Here is a 21,746-nt window from a genome sequence, read left to right as displayed (position 1 = left end):
ATAAGTTAGTGTCATTGCATCCAGGAACTTGATCAAACCCTTGGCAAAGTCAAACAATTTATCGTCAACAATGACGAAGGATATCTAAGATTACAAAGAGATCTTGATCAACCAAGACAAGGGCAGAGGAGTGGCACATGGAGTTTAACTTAGATAAATGCGAGGGATTGCATTTTGGTTGAATGAGCAAAGGCAGGACTTAGAGTTAGGCTTTGGATAGTATTGGCAAACATAGAGACCAATCTGTTAAGGTACACTGTTCTTTGAAAGTTGTGTTACAGGGTAGACAGGGTATTGAAGAAGGCATTTAGCACGCTTGCCTTCATTGCTCAGACCACTGAGTAAAGGAGTTAGGAGGTCATGTTTGAGGTTGTAAAGCATGTTGGTGAGGCCACTTTTGTACTACAGTGTCCAGTTCTGGTCACCCTGCCATAGGAAGGATATTATTAAATTGGAGAGGGTTCTGAAAAGATTTATTAGCATGTTACCTCATCTGGAGGGTTTGAGTTATAAGAAGAGGTTGGATAAGCTGGGACTTTATTTCACTGGAGCATTGGAGGTTGAGGGGTGACCTTATAGGGGTTTATAAAACAATGTGGGGCATAGATATGGTGAAAATCAAAGGTCTTTTCCCTAGGTTGTGAGAGTTCAAAACTAGAGGGCATATTTTTAAGGTGAGAGGAAAAAGATTTAAAAGGGAACTGAAGGGCAAAATTTTCACACAGAGGGTAGTACATATGTAGAATGAATTGCCGGAGAAAGTGGTGGATGCAGGTAGAGTTTCAACATTAAAAACAAGTTTGGACAGGTACGTGAATAGGAAGGATTTAGAGGGATACAGGGCAAACACAGGCAAGTGGGATTAGTTTAGTTTGGGAAACTCGGTGGACATGGAGAATTTGGACTAAATGGTCTGGTTCCATGCTGTATGACTCCATGAGTCCATAATGAGAAGTTTACATACTTCAGTGTCAAATGGCACATCTAAGTCCATGGCCTGGCTTTTGATTTCCTAAAGCCAAACTGTTAGAATCTTGAAGCATCAAGCCAACACAATGATGAATTAATGAAACTCCCGCGTGGAGAAACAACAGACTTCCTATACACATGATCAGAAACCGAAAGCTTTATTTTAGTCAAAAGCGTGAACTGCTGCTTGTCATTGGGTAAATGTTAATCAGTAAATTTACATATATTTACAGCGGGCTTTTGCATTGGCTTACAGGAATGACCATTAGAGCAGTGGGTAATAAATGATGTCACATTGCTCAGAAGGAATGATACAGCTGTTGTCTTTATGGGTTAGAGAAGCACAGGTGAAAAAAAAATGAAGAAAACAGCATTATGAAATTGGAAAAATGTGAGAGGCACAAATCAAACTCACTAATCTTGACACTTGTATATGCATCCTCAATGGTGCAAAAAATGAAAGGAGGCTAAGTTAAGTTATGCTTGGCACTGGACTACTGTTTCAGTGAATGGGATAAAACAGTGTAAATTTGACCCTTAATGCACTGAAGCAGTTTGTCTTTTAGACTTTTCAACTCGATAGCAGCTAAATTGTTCTTGTTTTTCTTTATCTTGTTATTCTCAGATATATTCTTTTCCTGTTGATAATGCAAAATACTGAATCCCTCCACACCCTCCATACACCAAACATATTTATTTGGTACATCCTGAGAGCCCAAGGCTCTGATATCTTAAAATGCCCTACAATTATCATAAGTTGCAGTAATATTCTCTTTGTCCATCACTCTATATAACAAACTACTGCCTTTCCTGAGTGATTTGTTTTTAACCACAGTTTTAAAGATAAGTTGCTTGTTCGCAAAGGGCTTTCCCCCCTCTCCTCTGCCTGCTTTCATAGTTTTCTTACTTTCATAAACAGAAAGGATGTCAAGTGAGCAACCTCTCCCTTGAACCAGTGTTCTTAAGCTGATAATTTATTAAAGCAAAAATGGTGCATAAGAATTCTGTCAACAGCTAAAAAAGAACAGAATGCAAATATCATATAAAGATGTGTACAGTTTCTCATTTCCCTTAGATCTTTGCAACCACAGTAGCCTTCATCCTGCTCAGAACTGCAGATATTGTGCCACACCTTCCCATGAGTTGTGTTGGTGAAAACAATCTTACTTTAGGGTAGAAAATGGAGTTGCATTGAGAATCAAGAGAAGTGGTTTTTTTCATTGAAGCACCTTTGCCAATGAACACAACCTCTCTGCTAAACCACTGAACTGCACAAGGCTTACCATCTGCCTATTAAAGTTTCACATTAAAAGTAATGTCCAATATAGATTTACTTTCTGAATGTTCCCTCAGCCTCTTATCAAGCTGTTTTACTTATCATTTAGTACACAGATTAACCAGTTCCCTTATAGGCCAGTTTTACAACATTTGCAAATCTTGATGAATATCATTCTTCCTTCAAGTGAGCCTTGTTCTCAAATACTTATTGATCAGCTTGGCAAAGAACACATAGATAATCTCACAGGTTTAGTTTCGAATCTCACTCTTGGCATGAATGACATAAAATTCTTCATTTATATTTTTCATAGTGAACTATGCAGACTGTAAAGTCAGCATTTATTCACCCTTATTCGCAGCCTTGTGTATTATTTTCTTTTAAAATATTATATTATTTCGGTGAAATTCAGTCACAGTCCCAAAATGGTTAGGTGGCCCCACAATCCTTTATTAACAGACTGAGCTGTCTCTGATATCATAGGGTACTGGCATAATTGGATTTGTTGACATGCCATGCAGTACAGAAGACCCTGATTCAATCCTGCTTTCTATAAATTTAGCTGACTTTTGCAGGCCTGACAACTGGTCTTCAGATATCTGGGTAATAGAGTCATTGGGAACAAAATGATTTGTTTCCCTGCTCCAGACCACAGTACAGTAACCTAACCACAGCCTGGACATTGCATGATCAGGAAAGATGGATTTCCAACTGTCCATTGACTTCACCAGAGAGGATAATCAGGCAAAGTTTAAAGCCAGTGCTATAGCCAATCTCATTGATTTTCCAAGTGGCAGGTTAGATTGAGATTGACTACTTTATATTTAGCTTCATACATAGATGAAAAACATGCACTTTAGCAGATAGCTGACAATGACAAGTGCACATAGAAAAGTAATCTAGCTATGAATCAGTGCCTTCGGGTTTCACACCTGAAAGGAGTGGGGTGGGGGGGGGAGGGAGTAGTTGTTGCACCCGAATTAAAAGATTCCTAATGAAGAACCCCAGAGGTGTATTATTGGTTATGGAGCCAGAGTACAGAAGTAGATTTGAGATACATATGAGCTATGATCTAACTCATTTGCAGACTCAAGGGTCTGAATAGTTTACTCTGATCAGTACTTTTCTCTGTGTGGTGTGAACTGCACCATTATAATAGCGGAGGTGAAAAGAAATTCATGTTTACTAAAAGCATCAAGAATAATTTAATTAATGAAAAGCTGCAAGCGTGTTTTCTAGTTTAGGATTATGACCTTTGAATAGTGACAAACGCTTAATTGCAAAAAAAGCTATCCAAAGGAAAGCACTGCTACCATTGCAGAAAACTTTTTTTTATATTATTCACAGATCCAGAAACAGTGTGCTTGCAAGTCAACAATTATACAGCCCAATTGCAAAAAAAAATTTCATAGATCCCCTTGGGACTCTTAGGTGGTGGGCACCTAACTTCAAAACTTAGCTTAATTTTGTTTTCGATTCTGAAATAAAAAGTAGATTTATTTTTGTTCATTAGTCCTTGCTAAATGCTAAAGTCAAACTGAAGTCCCACCTCTATAGTTAATAACTTTAGAGCATATTTTTTTTATCACGGTCATTGATGCTTTCTAAACATTAGTGATCAGAAATGTTCAATTTTGCTGGCTGGATGGTACACAGTTGTTATTTGTATTCCTTCCTTCTTTCTCTGCTCTTCCCCAGGATGAGCCAATCTGACAGTGAGATTCATTAATTTGAATCTGATGAGGCAGGATAATATTGATGAAAGGACCTCAGTTCACAAAGCTATGTTATATTCCTGAAAGCTTGGTGGTGAAAGATAGAATAGGAGCCAATCTTTGCACACTTTCATAAATCCTTATTTGCAGAGTTACACTTTACAGGCAAGCACCTCCTAACCATATGACCACAATTTCAGTTGTTTCTGTTTAGGGACCGAAACACATCTGCAATTAAAGGCTACCGCCCATGAATGCAAGTACATACAATTACCATTCAATCTTTCGTTCTCACATACTTGTTCAGGGAATGTAGTCAAACAGAGAGAATTCGAGATTCGGGTACATAGTTTTTGAAAGTGATGTCACAGGTAGACAGGGTGGGGGTTAAGGTGGGATTTGGCACGCCTGCCTTCATTGGTCAGGATCTGGAATAGAGTGGTGCTAGAAAAGCACAGCAGTTCAGGCAGCATCCGAGGAGCAGGAAAATCCAACGTTTCCGGCAAAAGCCCTTTATTGCCTTCATTGGTCAGGATGTTGGGTATAGGAGTTGAGACATCATGTTGCAATTGTACAGGATACTGGTGAAGCCATTTTTGAATTACTGCATACAGTTCTGGTCACCCTGATATAGGAAGAATATCATTAAACTGGAAGGGGTACAGAAAAATTTACAAGAATATTATTCAAGGTGGGGGGGTTTAAATTATATGGACAGGCTAAATAGGCTGAGACTTTTTTCCCTGGAGCGTAGGAGGTTGAGGAGTGACCTTATAGAAATTTATAAAATTGTGAGGGGCATAGATAGGGTGAATAGCCAAGGTGTTTTCCCTAGAGTACAGGATGTTCAAAATTACAGGATATATGTTTAAGGTGAGAGCGGAAAGATTTAAAAGAGACTTGGGGGCAATGTTTTTACGCAGCGGGTGGATCATATATGAAATGAACTGCCAAAGGAAGTGGTAGATGCAGGTACAGTTACAATATTTAAAAGACATTTTGACAAGTACATGAATCGGAAAGCTTTAGTGGGGTGTGGACCAAAAGCAGGCAAATGGGACTAGTTTGGTTTGGCCAAACTGGTCACCATGGATAAGTTCGACCAAAGGGGCTGTTTCCATGCTGTATTAGTCTATGACTCTATGACTCTTAGATATTTGAATACACATAAACGCAGCTGATCGTGCAGTAAGTTATTTTCCTCCTTCTAATTTTCTCTCTTTCTCTCTCTCCTGTCTTGAAGAGACATGCTGTTTCTACACTATATTGTAATGGTACATCAGTAGTCTTCTAGTACTCATCAGTAAGATTAGGGAATGGAATTTCATGTGAGCCTTATCTTAACCTTACCTGAGGTTCCCAGACATGAACTTTATTAAAACAGGGGTCACAGGACTACCAGATCCATCTTCCATCAGCCAGGCTGACTCAATGGTCTAGCATAATATACATTTTTTTTCCCCAAGGGCAGCGAATCCAGTTACAGGAGCATTGTTTGCATTGAAATAGCTGCCCCAAGAGATCTTGCCAGGTGATTCTACCACTCAATCCACTGATGGCCCTCTTTCTTGCCAGTGACAACCTCTGAGAATTCATGAAGCTGAATTTTACACTCGGGTTAGAGTCCATCCCCTTCTCAAAAGTCTCCCATTGTTTATTTGTAACCTAACATGACAATTTTGGTTCCCGATTAATCTGAACCAGCTTCAATTCACTAAGGTATCATTGAATATTTTGTGATCCTTTCCATAATTTGATTTTAATGGCATTGTTCTGATGTAGTTTCGCACTGAAACTAATACTGATTCCCCTTCTTTGTTTCATCTTAGTTCTCCTCCCCTTACCAAATTTGCTAAAATTATTTTGTTAAAACAAAAATATAATAATTTCAAATCACTTTATGATGAAAGAAGGAGGACAACTCGTTTGGAAGCAATTGAACAATTCCAAACAATCCCCAACCTACTGAAATATTCCCTTTCTATTCCATGGCTAGGATCTCCTGGTTAGTAACAGCTCGAGGATCAATCGTGAACTTTACACTGTGCCTCAAAACCACATTTTTGTCCATTTACCTACTGCATCATTATGGAAGCGAGCTAAACATTTTTAAGTGTTTTTCGGACATGACATTAAACTTGGTACAATGGTTGGGGAAGAGTTACCAAATTCTTCTAAAATATTATACCCCATAGAAAAGTTCTGTTGGTATGAATTATGAAGGCTTCTCAATCAAACTCTTTACTTTTGTGATTTGGAGATGCCGGTGTTGGACTGGGATGTACAAAGTTAAAAATCACACAACACCAGGAGTGACGCTCCTTCATCAGGACAATCACCTGATGTAGGAGCGTCGCTCTGAAAGCTAGTGTGCTTCCAATTAAACCTGTTGGACTATAACCTGGTGTTCTGTGATTTTTAACTCTTTACTTTTGTGTGTGAATGAAGACCTGCTACATGGAATGCCACAGGCAGATATTTTCCCTGCATGATAGAGTTAGAGCAGAGAGGAATTAACACAGACCAGCTTGATCCAGTTGAATTATTGAACTGTACAAACTAGCCAATAGTGGGGCAACAGTTATGACAACTTTGACTTCAATAACTAGTAGTACATAGTAAATGAAGGCACAAAATATAATGTTTGTCACAGGCCAGTTGGTTATAAATGTGATATATGTGCCTGCCCACAACTAAGTACTCTGGTAAAATTGCTTATCTTGTGGGAACAAAACAAAGCATCTCACCTGGTTGTAGTTTCTAGTAGTAAAACACAACATTTCACCATTGTCATGAATTAATCATCAAACTTCCTGTCTCCAAGATACAGTCAGGTAATTTAGTAGTTTTATATAAATGGAAAGAAAAAGGAGATTATAATGCCCCTATCAAAGTACAATTATTTTATAGACATAAATAACTTTGATAGCAGAGGTTAGTTTAATTTGGTTTCTCCCAAACTGACCCTGATTTATTGAAAAATTCAAACTCAAATGTAAAGTATGGAAATTGTTGACTCCTGTCAAGCGAATTCAGGTGGAAACATGACAGTTCTGGTGATTTTAAATATGAACATATGAAACAGGAACAGAGTCCTCAAGCTCCCTCTGCCATTCAATAAGTTCATGGCTGATCTGTGTCTGTTTTGAATTCCACATTCCTCTCTATCCTCAATAAGATCAGATTCCCTTACTTAACACAAAACTATCTATCCACCTTAAAATTATTCAATGAGCGCATCTCCATCGCCTTCTCAAGCAAAGCATTCCAAAGTGACACAGCCCTCACAAGAAAAAAATTCCCCCATCTCTGACCTAAAGGAGCGACCCCTAATTCTCGGCCAACCCTGAAGTGGAAACATCCTTACCACATCCACCCTGTCAAGACCATTCAGGATTTTATATGTTTCATTCAATCGCCTCTCACTAATTTAAATTCCAGTGGAATCAAGCTCAATCTGTCCAACCTTTCCTCACAAGACAAACCATTCATTCCAGGTATTAATCTGAACAGCCACCAACACATTTAAATCCTTCATGAAATAAGAAGACAAACTGCACATGGTATTGGAGTTGTGGTCTCACTAATGCCTGTATAACATCCTTACTTTTATGTACAATGAACTTTTTTGTGATTTATGTACTAGAACACCTAAATTGTTCTCCACTTCATTCTCTCAATGTCATACTCTGCTTTATCATTCTTCCTGCCAAAGTAAACAACTTCACACTTTCTCACATGGAGTCACAGAAGTCTACAGCACAGGAAAAGACACTTCAGCCCATTGAGTCTATACCAAACACAAATATCTCACTATTTTAAACCCATATTCCAGTAATGTTCAGATTCAGTATGTGGATGTACCTACTAGAGAAGGTGCAAAACTTGACCTACTCTTGGGAAATAAGGCAGGGCAGGTGACTGAGGTGCCAGTGGGAGAGTACTTTAGGGCCAGCAACCATAATTTTATTAGTTTTAAAATAGTGATAGACAAGGATAGACTAGATCTAAAAGTTGCAGCTCTAAATTGGAGAAAGGCCAATTTTGACGGTATTAGGCAAGAACTTTCAAAAGCTGATTCGGTGCAGATATTCACAGTAAAGGGACGGCTGGAAAATGGGAAGCCTTCAGAAATGAGATAACGGGAATCCAGATAAAATATATTCCTGTTAGGGTGAAAGGAAAGACTGGTAGGTATAGGGAATGCTGGATGACTAAAGAAATTGAGGGTTTGGTTCAGAAAAAGAAGGAAGCGTGTGACAGGTACAGACAGGATACATCGAGTGAATCCTTAGAAGTCTATAAAGGCAGTAGGAGTACACTTAAGACAGAAATCAGCAGGGCAAAAAGGGGGCATGGGATAGCTTTGGCAAATAAGGTTAAGGAAAATCCAAAGGGCTTTTACAAATACATTAAGGACAAGAGTAACTAGGGAGAAAATTGGGTCCCTCAAAGATCAGCAAGGTTGCCTTTGTGTGGAGCCGCAGGAGATGGGGGCGATACTAAACAAGTATTTTGCATCAGTATTTACTGTGGAAAAGGACATAGAAGATATAGAATGTAGGGAAGTAGATGGTGACATCTTGAAAAATGTCCATATTACAGAGGAGGAAGTGCTGGATGTCTTGAAACACAGAAAAGTGGATAAATCCCTAGGACCTGATCAGGTGTACCCTAGAACTCTGTGGGAAGCTAAGGAAGTGATTGCTGGGCCTCTTACTCAGATATTTGTATCATCGATAGTCACAGTGAGGTGCCTGAAGACTGGAGGTTGGCTAATGAGGTGCCACTGTTTGTGAAGGGTTGTAAGGACAAGCCAGGGAATTATACACCAGTGAGCCTGATGTCAGTGGTGGGCAAGTTGTTGGAGGGAATCTCGTGAGTTCACGGAATGTCCTGCCAGTAGCAGTGGTGGACTCTCCCTCTTTATGGGCATTTAAACGGGCATTGGATAGGCATATGGAGGATAGTGGGCTAGTGTAGGTTAGGTGGGCTTGAATCGGCGGAACATCGAGGGCCAAAGGGCCTGCACTGCGCTGTATTTTTCTATGTTCTATGAATCCTGAGGGACAGGATGTACATGTATTTGGAAAGGCAAGGGCAGATTAGGGATAGTCAACATGGCTTTACGCATTGGAAATTACGTCTCACAAATTTGATTGAGTTTTTTGAAAAAGTAACAAAGAGGACTGATGTGGGCAGAACAGCAGATGTGATCTATGTAGACTTCAGTAAGGTGTTTGACAAGGTTCCCCATGGGAGACTGGTTAGCAAGGTTAGACCTCATGGATTATAGGGAGAACTCACCATTTGGATACAGAACTGGTTCAAATGTAGAAGACAGAGGGTGATGGTGGAGGCTTGTTTTTCAGACTGGAGGCCTGTGACCAGTGGAGTGCCACAAGGATCAGTACTGGGTCCACTACTTTTCATCGTTTATGTAAGTGATTTGGATGTGAGTATAAGAGGTATAGTTAGTAAGTTTGCAGATGACGCCAAAATAGGAGGTGTAGTGGACAGCGAAGGAGGTTCCCTCAGATTTCAATGGAATCTTTATCAGATGGGCCAATGGGCTGAGAAGTGGCAGATGGAGTTTATTTTAGATAAATGTGAGGTGCTGCATTTTAAGAAAGCAAATCTTAGCAGGACTTATACACTTAATGCTAAGGTTCCAGGAAGTGTTGCTGAACAAAGAGACCTTGGAGTGCAAGTTCATAGTTCCTTGAAAGTGGAGTCGCAGGTAGATAGAGGGCATAGGTTTAGGGTGAGAGGGGAAAGATATAAAAGAGACCTAAAGGGCAACTTTTTCACACAGAGGGTGGGACATATATGGAATGAGCTGCTAGAGGAAGTGGTAGAAGTTTGTAAAATTGCATCATTTAAAAGGTATCTGGATGGGTACATGAATAGGAAGAGTTTTGAGGGATATGGGCCAAGTGCTTGCAGGTGGGACTAGATTGGGTTGGGATATCTGGTCGGCATGGACGGGTTGCACCGAAGGGTCTTTTTCCATGCTGTACATCTCTATGACTCTGTGACTATGACTCTATGACTTGGCCCATAGCCTTGTATCTAGTTTACCAGATATTCACCCACTCACTCAAACTATCTATATCTTTCTACAAACTCCTCACATCTGCCTCATAACATACATTCTTAGCTATCTTTGTCTCCTCTGAAAATTTAACTACCATGCTTTCACTTCCCTCATCTAAGTGATTGCTAACACTGCAAAAAGTTGAAACCCCCAACACAGATCCCCATGGATGTCTACTGCTTACCTGTTCTTAATCAGACAAATACCATTTTTGCATACATTACACTTTCTGCTAGTTAGTTAATCTCCTATCCAAGGACCTTACATCATGTCTGCGTTTGGATCTTAAAGAAAACTGATTAGTTTTTCCTTAATACGTCTCCTGGTGATTACAGATAACCTTTTATCTGCTCACCAAAATCAGGACAAAGGTTTAACCTAGCAGCAGGTCCAGTTTCTTGTCGTAAAACACAACATATTATTGTAGTCACAAATTAATCAGCAAACCTCGTTTGCAAGATACATTCAGGTAATGAACCTCATTTAGTGATAATATAGAATATTTGAAAAAGAAAACAGGTGATTATAAAGGTCCTAGCAAAGTACAGTTAGTTTATACATGTAAATAACTATGATAGCAGAAGTGAATTTGATTTGGTTTCTCCCAAACTGACCCTGATTCACTGAAAAATTAAAACTCAAACCCGAACTATGGAAATTGCTACTTCGGTCAAGTGAATTCAGGAAGAAACATGACCATTATGGTGATTTTATGTATCTGTCTGAAAAAAGAATTTTCTGCAGGTCAATAGAGATAACCTTTCATCTGCTCAACAAAATCAGGCAGAGTGCTTCAACCCATAGATTTCTTCTTGAACTTCTTCACTGGATTGTTCTTCATGAGAAGTATTACAAGTCATCCCATCCCCCTCCTGCCAATATGACCAGCTTGTTGACAGAAAGAGTAATTGTAGAAAGTCTGTGGAGATTTGAGTCAAATTCACATCTCCTATCTGGAAATCTAACACTGAAGCATTGCAACATCATAGGTTTGCTTTGTACGTCTCATAGTACAGAAGAGTCTGTTATTCCACACAGGAGTCAACCCAGTCTTGGTTCAATGTAATTGATTGACTTTGGGTGTGTTTGACACTTGATCCATTATGCCCTTACCCCCTCCCTCTTAACACAGCTTGCAACTGTCAAGTTTTCTAATTGAGTGTGTTTCAAATTAGTCAAATAGAGTGACATTATGATAACGAAACTAAACTATTGTGCACTACAGGTCACCAATCAGCTTTTTTTTCATATGTTTTATTCTCGCGTACAGAACTTAAGGGCTGTCTCCTGATTTAATTTGCTAAAACTCTGGAATTTAATTTATTTTCAGTAATGACATGGGTTAAGTGAGAAACCGTTACGTGATTTTTTTTATATATGTACATAACAATAGTCAGTGAATATATTTCAGCAATTTATTATGTTTGGAACTGTCACAGTTTTAAGACGAACTCTCACAGAAACGTTCGACAAACAATGACCGGTTATGCTTTAGTTTTCAGCCAGTCAAATCCCCACACCCCAATACTGCCTCCACACCCCACCCAAGACATTTCCCTCCCCTTCTCCTGCAAAACAGACCTACAACCATTTACAGCACCTAACCCTTCCGAGCATGAAATTAATATTGCCTTTTGTATAACAGCTGCTGCACAAAACTACATTACTCAACTCATATTGACCAAAATGATCATGGTTACATTATCCACATGAAACACTAAAATAAAAACTAATGGATTGCAGAAATATGCATTTCGCTTTTCTTTAAGTCTCTACCTTGCGTTTTTTTTAACCCAGAAAAAGGAATACGTGTACATTTTTAGTCACTCCCCTTATGTATCGCTTTGCTGCAGCCAAAGTAAACATTAACGAGCAGTGGTCAAAAGGTGAGAAGGTCAAGGTTTATGCTAAATGCAACGCTGAAAATGTGCAGAGACATGCACGTTCAAAGGATGTTGTTGAACAGAACAAGTTTGTGACTGTAAATGGTAAAGCCAGACAGTTTTTGACACTCCTCATATAGTAATTTCGCATTAGCACTACCTAATGCCATCAGGTAATAGCACTCCTATTTTCATTTTAGCAATCCTAGATTGCAAAGTGGCAGTTCCTCTTAGTTGCTTTTAAACAGCGGCTCTCTCTGCCAATCTCTGCAAGTGTCTACTGTCAACTCTAGACAAGTCCACTAAAATCCAACGCAAGCAGCTTTGGGGGCTTCAGCTCTGGCTATGAAGCATTACCGAGTGACAGTCGCGCACACATCACCGCTACCGATTGCGGGATGTAGCACTGAAGCTGCTGAAGATGACATTAGCTTGCCTTCCTTTTACTGACACTCCCACATCTGTAGCCCGTCTGACTCTTAATGCTCACAGACCAACAACTGCATTCAAGCCACAGAACATTCTGCCCACTGCAAGAAACGTTAGGAATATGAGAGAGACGCGAGTCTCATTCTTTCTAACATGACTCCTCCACGGAATCCGACAGTCGGCACTGCCTTTAGCAGTGAGCCAGTTCAACACAAAGAACGGGGAATAAAGAATATAAAGCGCTGACCTGGTGGAAAGCTGCAGAGGAGAAATATTTCCTTCCCTATACAGTGTCTCTTCTCTCAGCTGCTGTTTGCAGGAAATGAATGGGGGCGCACAGAGGACTGTTGTACTTGCAAATGACTTACCGGAGTCACATGATCTGCTTAATGTAGGGTGGGCCAGTGGGTGGAGGCTTCATAAACAACAGAGGACAATATACCCTAAGCCTTACCAGCATGCATCGAATTACACAGGGGCCCCTTTGTAGGAGGTTTCCGAGCAGCCCAGCCAGCTAACAGTGTTAAAATCACCGTGGGCCTGCAGTATATACTCTCTGTGTGTGCGTATGTAACGTTATAGATATATATGTGCATATGACATATATATAAATACATACATCAACGTAGTTAATATTCATAAATACTTTCTCCAAAATATTGCAATTCCTCATTATTCACTTACATCTGGAATCTTAAGCTGCAAAGTAACATTATTGCTTTAATCCAGCAAAATCGTTTTGTCTTTCTCTCTGCAACCCTGTCTAACCTCCTGTCCGAGGAAGAGCTACCCACAAACCTGGGTGGCTACAGCTCACAAGTCGAAAATACCTCTTGCAGCTTGTAAAGTCTGTTTTGAAGAGCCGTGTGAAAGTATTTCGAATGAGGTTAAGGTGGCCGTGAATCTAAATAGACTGCATTCGAGCTCCCTGTTATCCTGATTGTTTTTTTAAAAAAAATATTCGCAGCATACCTTCGCTGGGCTGCGTTAGACTGTCCATCATCTGAAACACTTCTTCCACCCAAGACAGATTTATCGCAAAACAAGCAGCAACGACAGAGAAAAGCCCATTTACTTCCAACATATAAAAAAACAGTGATAACTTAATGTGAAAGGATCTTACAGAATATTGTTTAGTATTGCTGTACCTTTGAAGGTTTCAATTCTAGCTATGGGCAGGGAATAAAGCTGCTTTTAATTGACTATACAGACAAGAAAAATAGAAGCTTGATGGGGGGATGGACTGTTGCCAGGGATTTCTGCAGTTTCCTGACTCTGCTGCTGTTGAGAGAAAAGAGAAAGGCCACTGCTATGCAACCTCTGCATCAGCTCTGACATATTTCCTCCTCCCCCGTGCTTTAAAAAGTGACCTGCGTGAGCTCATCGAACAGGCAAACAGCGCACTGGGCTCCCAGGCTGCCGGAGGTGGCAGTCACAGTGCGCACCGAAACGTGGAGGTGGCGACTTGAGGTTTAAAGATTCACACAGCATTATCGGTGGGGGCGGGGAGGGAATTTACCTCGGTCACAGTGGAAAGAATGATAGCGCAGTTCCAAATCACTTCAAGCGACCGCCTTAATTAATTGCAGAATGGTGCAATCAAAATCCAAATTTCGACATGGCATTTTGCCAGACACGTTGATGAAAGACACAGAGACACCTTGTCCATAAGAACCCAAAGCACTGGCACACGCTTTGTCGGCGAATATTGTACATAGCTATAGGACTGTCAATATTTCCATGTTCTGGAGCAAGCCGTTAGAAACTGCTTAACATTAAACTCACCAAATTGGGCTTAGGCAGGTATTCCATACTTCCCAAAGAGGAAGAAGTTTCAGGGATATTCCGATACAGATATCAATGAAAATAATTCAATTCTATCCAAATGTAAAATTATACACCTTTCAGGTATTTAGCTAAAACAAAAAAATGACACATATGCCCAGTAGGTTATATTTTTTGACCATCATATTGCAACAATCAGGAGATGGGCACCTCAAGGACATGAGACTTTTACTAGTAACCCAGTGGCTATTATTCATCTAGTCTGTGGCCTAACAGTGGGTAGAAATCCAGCCAACTTTATGTGATGGGTTTGGGGGCTGGGGGAACAATTTCTTTTGTTTCCCAGGTAGTCAACATGGAGTGGACATCTGGAACTTACATGGTTGAGGGTGGATGGAAAGGTAACGCGATAGACTCAATTTGATGGAAGTTATGTCTGTTTCACATTTCAAGATGTCTTTGGATTATATCTTCACTGAAAAGATTTGGAAACATGCTACATTTAAAATTATGTGTGTCTTTAAGCAAATTGTAAAAATGACACATAGATGGAAAGTAGACAAATGTAAAGCAGCTAAGCATGAAAGTTCTCTGTGATCAATAAACCTGGGAAGTCCCAGTTCCTAGGCACTGTGCCAGTAGTTGCATAGCCCTTTCTATTTCTTTGTGAACATAGTTAGAAAGAAACGGGGCAAAGACCCAAACTGACAATTTTTTTTAAGTAACAGAAAGCTTCTTGGGTAAGTTTCTTGCAAAATCAGGAAGTTAAAACAGAAACAAACAAGAAACAAAACCTAGAAAATGTGGTCTATCATTTATGTGTCAGTCTATCCCCTTCACAGCTTTTGATCTCTAGTCCTTCATACGAAAGCAAGTGCAGATTAGAATATCATTTTAAAAATATGATGTGTCTTTTTGTCTCTGCTACCATTTCACTGTGGGATTCACTTAGTTCAGTTGGCTGGATAGCTGGTTTGCAGGGCAGGGTAACATCAACAACACAAGGCCAACTCCTGCACTAGCTGAGGTCACCATGAAGGTCCTACCTTCTCAACCTCTCCTCTCACCTTAGGCGAGGTGCCCCTCAGCTCAAACTCACCACCAGTCATCTTTCTTTAGTGGGAGAGTAGCCCTATCATCCTCTATGATGACTTTACCTTTACCACCCTTTCAGGCAGAGAGTTCCAGACCACAGTCGATCCCTCAAAGTAAGAATGTGGGACAGCAGTAAGAAATTATTTGGCTAAGTCATATATGGCAACCTGCTGAAGTGAATATTCATAGCATTTTTATTATTTGTATTACTATGCAAACCAAGTGAATTCAGTGAAAACCAGTTTTCTGTAGGTTCATTTGCTGACTGTACAGTATATTCATTTAATTATTCAAATAAACCTGGTGTTTTACTAATGCTTTTGGTTTGCTTTCAAAAGCACAGGAAAGACCCTCGGTGGGAAAATGCTGTGGCTGTGAAATTGGTCTCTGCCAGTAACTTGAAAAAGAGACTCCCAGTGAATTAACAGTTCTGTTAAACGACGGGTTGGTCTTCCATTCCTTTGAAACTCAGGTATGGTGTAAAATGGGCTGGCTATTTGCAGCAAGGTTGTCACATGGCTACCAGTACAGACCAATTTCACTCCATGATTTCCGGCTTAAATCACAAGGGGTCCTATTGTTCATTGTACTCCTTTGCAATAAGAGCATGCTCCTGAATGCAAGATGTTCAGAGCACTTACAGTGGTGATCTGCAGCACCACACCCAAGAGAGTTAATGAGCCAAGAAATGAATTTGCATCCAATTTCAGACAACCTAGTGGGGGACAAATCTGTGGGAAAACAAATGAGTTTATTTTTCTTGGGCATCATCACAAAACAAAGGAATCCAAAGCAGCGACAAATCTAATTCTGTCTGGTTTTCTTTATTGTGGACTTTAATGGAAAATAAGAATGTTGAACATTTTGTGCATCCTCCCACGCAAATTTATACCTCACAGTCCTTGGGATAAGGTAATACATACTGATTGGGTGAGAGGGAGAGAATTCATCAAAATTTGATTCACAAAGGAAGTTCTCTCTCATCTCCAACAATGTACCCATTCTGATCTAAATTAATCTAACTTTTGAAGCTTTGAAGATTGCAATTGAAAGAGAATTGAAAGTCAACACATCTTTATTATTTGCTCATTCATCCTTAACTTTAAAATTTTACCAACACACAAAGGCCAGTGAGTGGGATGTGAATTTGTTCTGTTTTTCCTAAATGGAAAACTGTGGAGTACTGTACAATCATGAACATTTGTTTGCATTGCAGCCATAGATGCTTCTGATACAGTGACATTAATCAGGAAAGTGGGTGTTTTTCTAAATTAGCACAAGGTCTTTACACCCTTGGGGCAGTAATTTCTCATTTCTCTGCGGTGGCTGTAGTCTGGGAGCTCTCAACTCCATTCCTAGTGGTGCAAATGCAGTGTACAAAGCTGCCCACAGTTTGGCAGTGAATTGATGATCTGACTCAGAGATGCCTGAGGGATGGCTGGTTCAGGAAATGAGAGAACGGCATAATAAGTGATAAGGATTAATAGGCTCTTCCAGAATTGGGTCTGAGGTATGTTGTAACAATAGGACTCCTTGTAATCTGAACTGGTCAACATTGGGAATGACATTTGTTTACAGGGTAGCAGGATGAGAAAAGGTTTACAATCTAACATAGGTTATACTGAAATGGGAAAATGAGCCTATTGACATTAATTCCTACAACTAATATCACTCATTCTAAGTGAGCACAAAAATACATTAAACTTTGTGCTCCCCCAAGAAAAATCACTGGGGAGAACAGATGTATTTCCACTTTAATACTGCCAAAGATTGTAATTTCAGTTTCAGCATGAGTGCAGTGGGTCAAATGGCCCCCTTCTGTGTTTTAATTTCTACAATTCTTGCTGTGATGTGGTATTGAGGTATAAAGAGAGAAACAAGTTGATCTTCATGCCAGTGAACGGGAACCTTTTATTAACTATATACATAATATACAGACATAGGTAGGAGAGATCATTTCTATGTGGCCGGATGGGCCACTCAAAATGATGGATTTATGAAAATGGACAATAAATGAGGCATGCTGGGAATTTAAGACAAGCCTTGACCAAAAGTGACTGTGCTCCAAGACCTGGAATAAACAAGCTGCACATTCCAGACAGGCTGCAGCTACAGACAGACAGTATACAATTGACCCAGCAGCTGCAGACATTACAATATGCACTTGAATTGGAATTGAATAGAATCGACCTGAATACCACCCCCAGGACATTCCAGTTGTTTGCCAAGTGAAGGGGGCACCTCACACCCTTATTTGGAAAGGGCCACCTGACCTACGTGCTCCCAACACCTGCAGGAATGGATGCCCAAGAACCATCCTGCCAGTGACATGTCAATGCCCGGTTGGATCCGATCGATCAGGGTGATCAAGCTCTGAATGATCTATTGGTGGACATCAAAGATCGTCCCGAAAGACTTGAAGACTTCTAAGTCTAAGAATCGCTGCAACACCACCCTCAGGAATGGTAACTCGAAACCAACCACCAAGAAGAGAAGATACCCTGGCACCATCAGGTGAAGATTACCAGACAATTATCGCCACGTGGATCCAGGCCAAGACCTAGTGTGGTGGTGTATGATCATCCAGAGTTAAGTTAAAGCATGAGATAGTTGATTAGATTATCGTGTAAGTTGTTAGTTTGCAGTGTATTTTATTATTACATTATATATTTTGTTAAGTAAATAAATAAATATTATCGCTTATTACTATTAAGAGTCGATTCACAGTTTCTTTGTTAGGTATTACAGTTAAAACACATCGTTTGGCAGACACAACACCTAGAAACATGCAGGCTAGTTCCATTTGTGTCAGCACACTAACAGGCATCAATTATGACCGATGCTATACATTAGCGTAATAGGGCTTAATCAATGTCCTACAACTCTATGCATTCCCTAAATATGGGATAGTCATTGGATACTCCAACACAAAATATGCACTTGTATATGAGCAAATTCTCCACTTCATTTCTTTTTGTTTTAAGACTTCATTCTTTTTTAACTACTGATTGCAATTTGAAACTTGGTCGTAACCTCCCCTAATAGAATCAATAACAGACTGAAACTTTGGGATAAGGATACATTTTATCCCAAAGTAACTTCATTTAAATTCTATGAAGTTGGTATTTTGTATATGACTGGAGGCAAAATTTGATAGCTCCCAACCTCCTTAAAAAGGGGTACAAGGAAGATAATGCAGGATCAACCCATGCCCATTTTTACAGTGCATGCCACTTGACACTGCCTGCTAATTACCTAATTGCAGAGTACAACTAACACTGATCATGCTGTTGAGTGACTGCATGTCTTGGTAGAGTCCCAAATTTGTGTTAAAAATAGGCTGCATTACTTAGAAGTAGGCTTTAATTGGTAAAGAAGGTACATTGTAGCTGGAGCAGGTGCTGAATGTCATTCTGCAATTGATTCTGACCTCAAAATGTCTCAATAATGGTACAAGATAGGAAAAATGCAACCTGCAAGATTTTTCAATACTATAACAGATATATTGGTCAAAGATCTGCAAGGAGGAGAGCTGGCCCATACCTTCAGGGAGTCAGGGGATCCTAGAAACAAACTCTCAGAAGGCAATAAGATCACATGACTGGGGTGGTCACTGGCAGAAGGCAAACTGCAATGGCCTGGGTAGAATGCCACAAAATGTTCAAAGAGACCTCAAGGTCAATGTTGCATCTTCGTAAAGGTCCAGTTGGTGCAATGAAATTCATGCAGATTATGAAAATGTTATTGATACATGATTCTGACATTTGTGGGAGATATTATTCCTGAATGATCATGTAAAACAATAGGTCTTGGACACCGCTAAAGAGCAGTACTTGATAACCTACTATGTACAGACATGGATAAAAAAAATGTCGAAGTGCATGCGGAGTTGATATTACAGGGGGCAGTTTTGGGGACAGTGTATGTACTGGTAATCCAGACGTCTACCAGGCTGGTGTCTCAGTTTGCAGGTATTTATGGCTTAAAGTACAAGATAAAATAAAAGAAGAATCAAACACAGTTTAATGCATGAGAGCACTGTCACCCATCTAATCAATAATCTCTATCAATCAAAACTCAATCTTCACATTCATATGATGCAACTCACTTACATTTGCAAGGCTCATTCATGTGTCACAACTTTCACTCACTATCAACTATTTAACCATGGCAGCCACATCATGTAAATTATTGCACCACTCTCCCTGATACACTTCCTCCTTTACTGGATGAGAAGGTGGTGCAAACCAAGAGGCAGCAACACTTAACTGGCAGTTGTTGGGCATAGCTGATTGTCCTTAGTCTGATGTAGAAAATGGGTGCAATTGAAAATATATTGACTTGGCCACAGTCTGAGTTATGTCCATGTCCTCAGACCAAATGATCCTTCTTACATCCCACTTATCCTTTATCTGATGCAGAAGCTGCAATCATGCATATTGTACTTCCGCTCATGCCCCACAAGTTTATCCTACTATCGTGAAAGTATTGGTGGGTTGTGGGCTTCACTGGCTGGGCCAACAGTTATTGCCCACCTCTAATTGTCCTTGAGCTAGGCTTTTTGAAATGCAGCAGTACATTTGGTACAGATAGACCCACAATGCTGTACGGGTGGGAGTTCAGGATTTAGTTCCAGCGACACTGAGGGAGCTGCAATATATTTCCAGGTCAGGATGGTGAGTGGCGTGGAGAGGAACTTGCAGGTGGTGGTGTTCCAATGTATCTGCTGCTTTTGTTCTTCTTGATTGTAGTGGTTAAGGATTTGAAAGATGCTGCTAAGGAACCTTGCTGAATTTCTGCAGTGCATCTTGTAGATGGTACACACTGCTGCGACTGAGTGTTGGAGATGGAGGGAGTGAATGCTTGTGGCTGAGGTGTCAATTAGCAGGTTGCTTTGTCCTGCTGGTGTCAAACTTCTTGAATGTTTTTGGAGTAGTCGTCATCCAGTATTCCATCACACTCCTCACTTGTTCCTGGTCGATGGTGGACAGGCTCTGGGAACCCTGAGGCAGGTTACTTGCTACAGGATTCTTAGCCTATCGTACAAGTTCATCCAACTGCTGTGCAAACTCACACTCTTGCATTGTAGCTGCAGATAACCGTGCGTAAAGAGGTTGCAGGAAAACACAGCAGTCAAGCAACCTACTTTCCAATACAAAGCTAGCATTGCTGATGACTGCCCTAGGTGTAGTCCCAGTGACTCCATCAAGCAGAAATCTGCTGATTTCTCTCAAAATATCAGCTCTGATCCTCCCACCACTACCTTGCTGCCATTGCTCTTGTTCTTGCATCTGAGTCAGCCCACACTCCTTCCTCCCACCATGCTAAGAGTTGAAGTTGAAAAGGAACCTTTTTGATCATATTCTTTGTTGCTGTCCTCCAATGTTATCTGCAGTCTCCCACATTGAAAGCCAGTATCTTTCCGCTAGTCATGCTGCAGCTCTCAGGGTAGTAATGTGTAAGAATAACACAATAGGCAAAAGCACATGGAAGGCATGAAGAGAATATGAAGGGTGATTAGCTATCATTCATACACTTATTTTTATAAATTTCTTTTGAAAAGTTTACTTTGTGTTCACTGATTATTGCTTTGGCAGTATGGCCAAGCAGAAATGCTGATCATTCGTCAATAACAAAGAGAGAAAGTAAATTGTGGGACTATCAGTGAAGGGGTAATTAGGGTTTTGGTTACTAGTATTGTAGTTGGATGATTTGCTCATGGTCAGCTGAGTCAAGAATAGATTATCTGGGTTTCCTCCTCTTCCTCTCCTTTCTCCTCATCTTTGTTTTGCTCAGAAGAGTCAGTATTAATTCGTATCAATCCTCCATCACTACCACTCTGCCATTGTTCTGATTTCTCCTCCCTTTCTCCTCTTGCTGCTGGTCACCATATGGCAAATTGCAATGGATGTCTTGTCATATTGGTGAGTTTGTGCTGTATACAGAGCTTAAAAATGTGTTGCTGGAAAAGCGCAGCAGGTCAGGCAGCATTCAAGGAGCAGGAGAATCGACGTTTCGGGCATAAGCCCTTCTTCAGGAATGGGAGCCCGAAACGTCAATTCTCCTGCTCCTTGGAAGCTGCCTGACTTGCTGCGCTTTTCCAGCAACACATTTTCAGCTCTGATCTCCAGCATCTGCAGTCCTCACTTTCTCCTTGTGCTGTATACATCAGACTACCATGGACCCTGACATCTGGATTCTGCACCTTCAGAACTCTGTTCGAGTAGTTGAGGCAGTACACCAATGATTTCCTCTACATCATTCTGTAAGGCTCCCATTGTATGCATGTTGCACAAGTTGTATGTCACATGGTCAAGCGAAAACCTTTGTTGCCCAGTAACCATTTCTTGTTTTCTAGGTATCACAAATGCATTTGTGTCAATAAACTCCCCCAGAACGAAAGCATCATGATGAGTGAGAGGATTTCTGGCACTGACCTAATGATATATCATTCACAATCACACAGCAATTGGACATTGTCAGAGTGAAATATGTTT

At 40.3% G+C, this 21,746-nt stretch overlaps 1 protein-coding gene across 4 annotated transcripts in view; it reads right to left on the bottom strand.

Moving 5' to 3' along the window:
- Positions 1 to 13,073, bottom strand: part of klf12b (Kruppel like factor 12b) — a 284,772-nt gene extending 271,699 nt beyond the window's left edge. For 2 of the 4 annotated variants that reach the window (XM_072577970.1, XM_072577975.1), the window contains exon 1: positions 12,617 to 12,733. The gene's annotated coding sequence lies outside the window, so the exon portion shown is untranslated. The other 2 variants (XM_072577971.1, XM_072577972.1) reach the window with 2 other exon arrangements.
- Positions 13,074 to 21,746: the final 8,673 nt, after the last annotated feature.

This window comes from Chiloscyllium punctatum, chromosome 9 (genome assembly GCF_047496795.1).
Source record: "Chiloscyllium punctatum isolate Juve2018m chromosome 9, sChiPun1.3, whole genome shotgun sequence".
In the NCBI taxonomy this organism is placed as follows: Eukaryota; Metazoa; Chordata; class Chondrichthyes; order Orectolobiformes; family Hemiscylliidae; genus Chiloscyllium; species Chiloscyllium punctatum.
The sequence above is the reverse complement of the archived record's forward strand: the minus strand, read 5'-3'. Positions and strand labels throughout refer to the sequence as shown.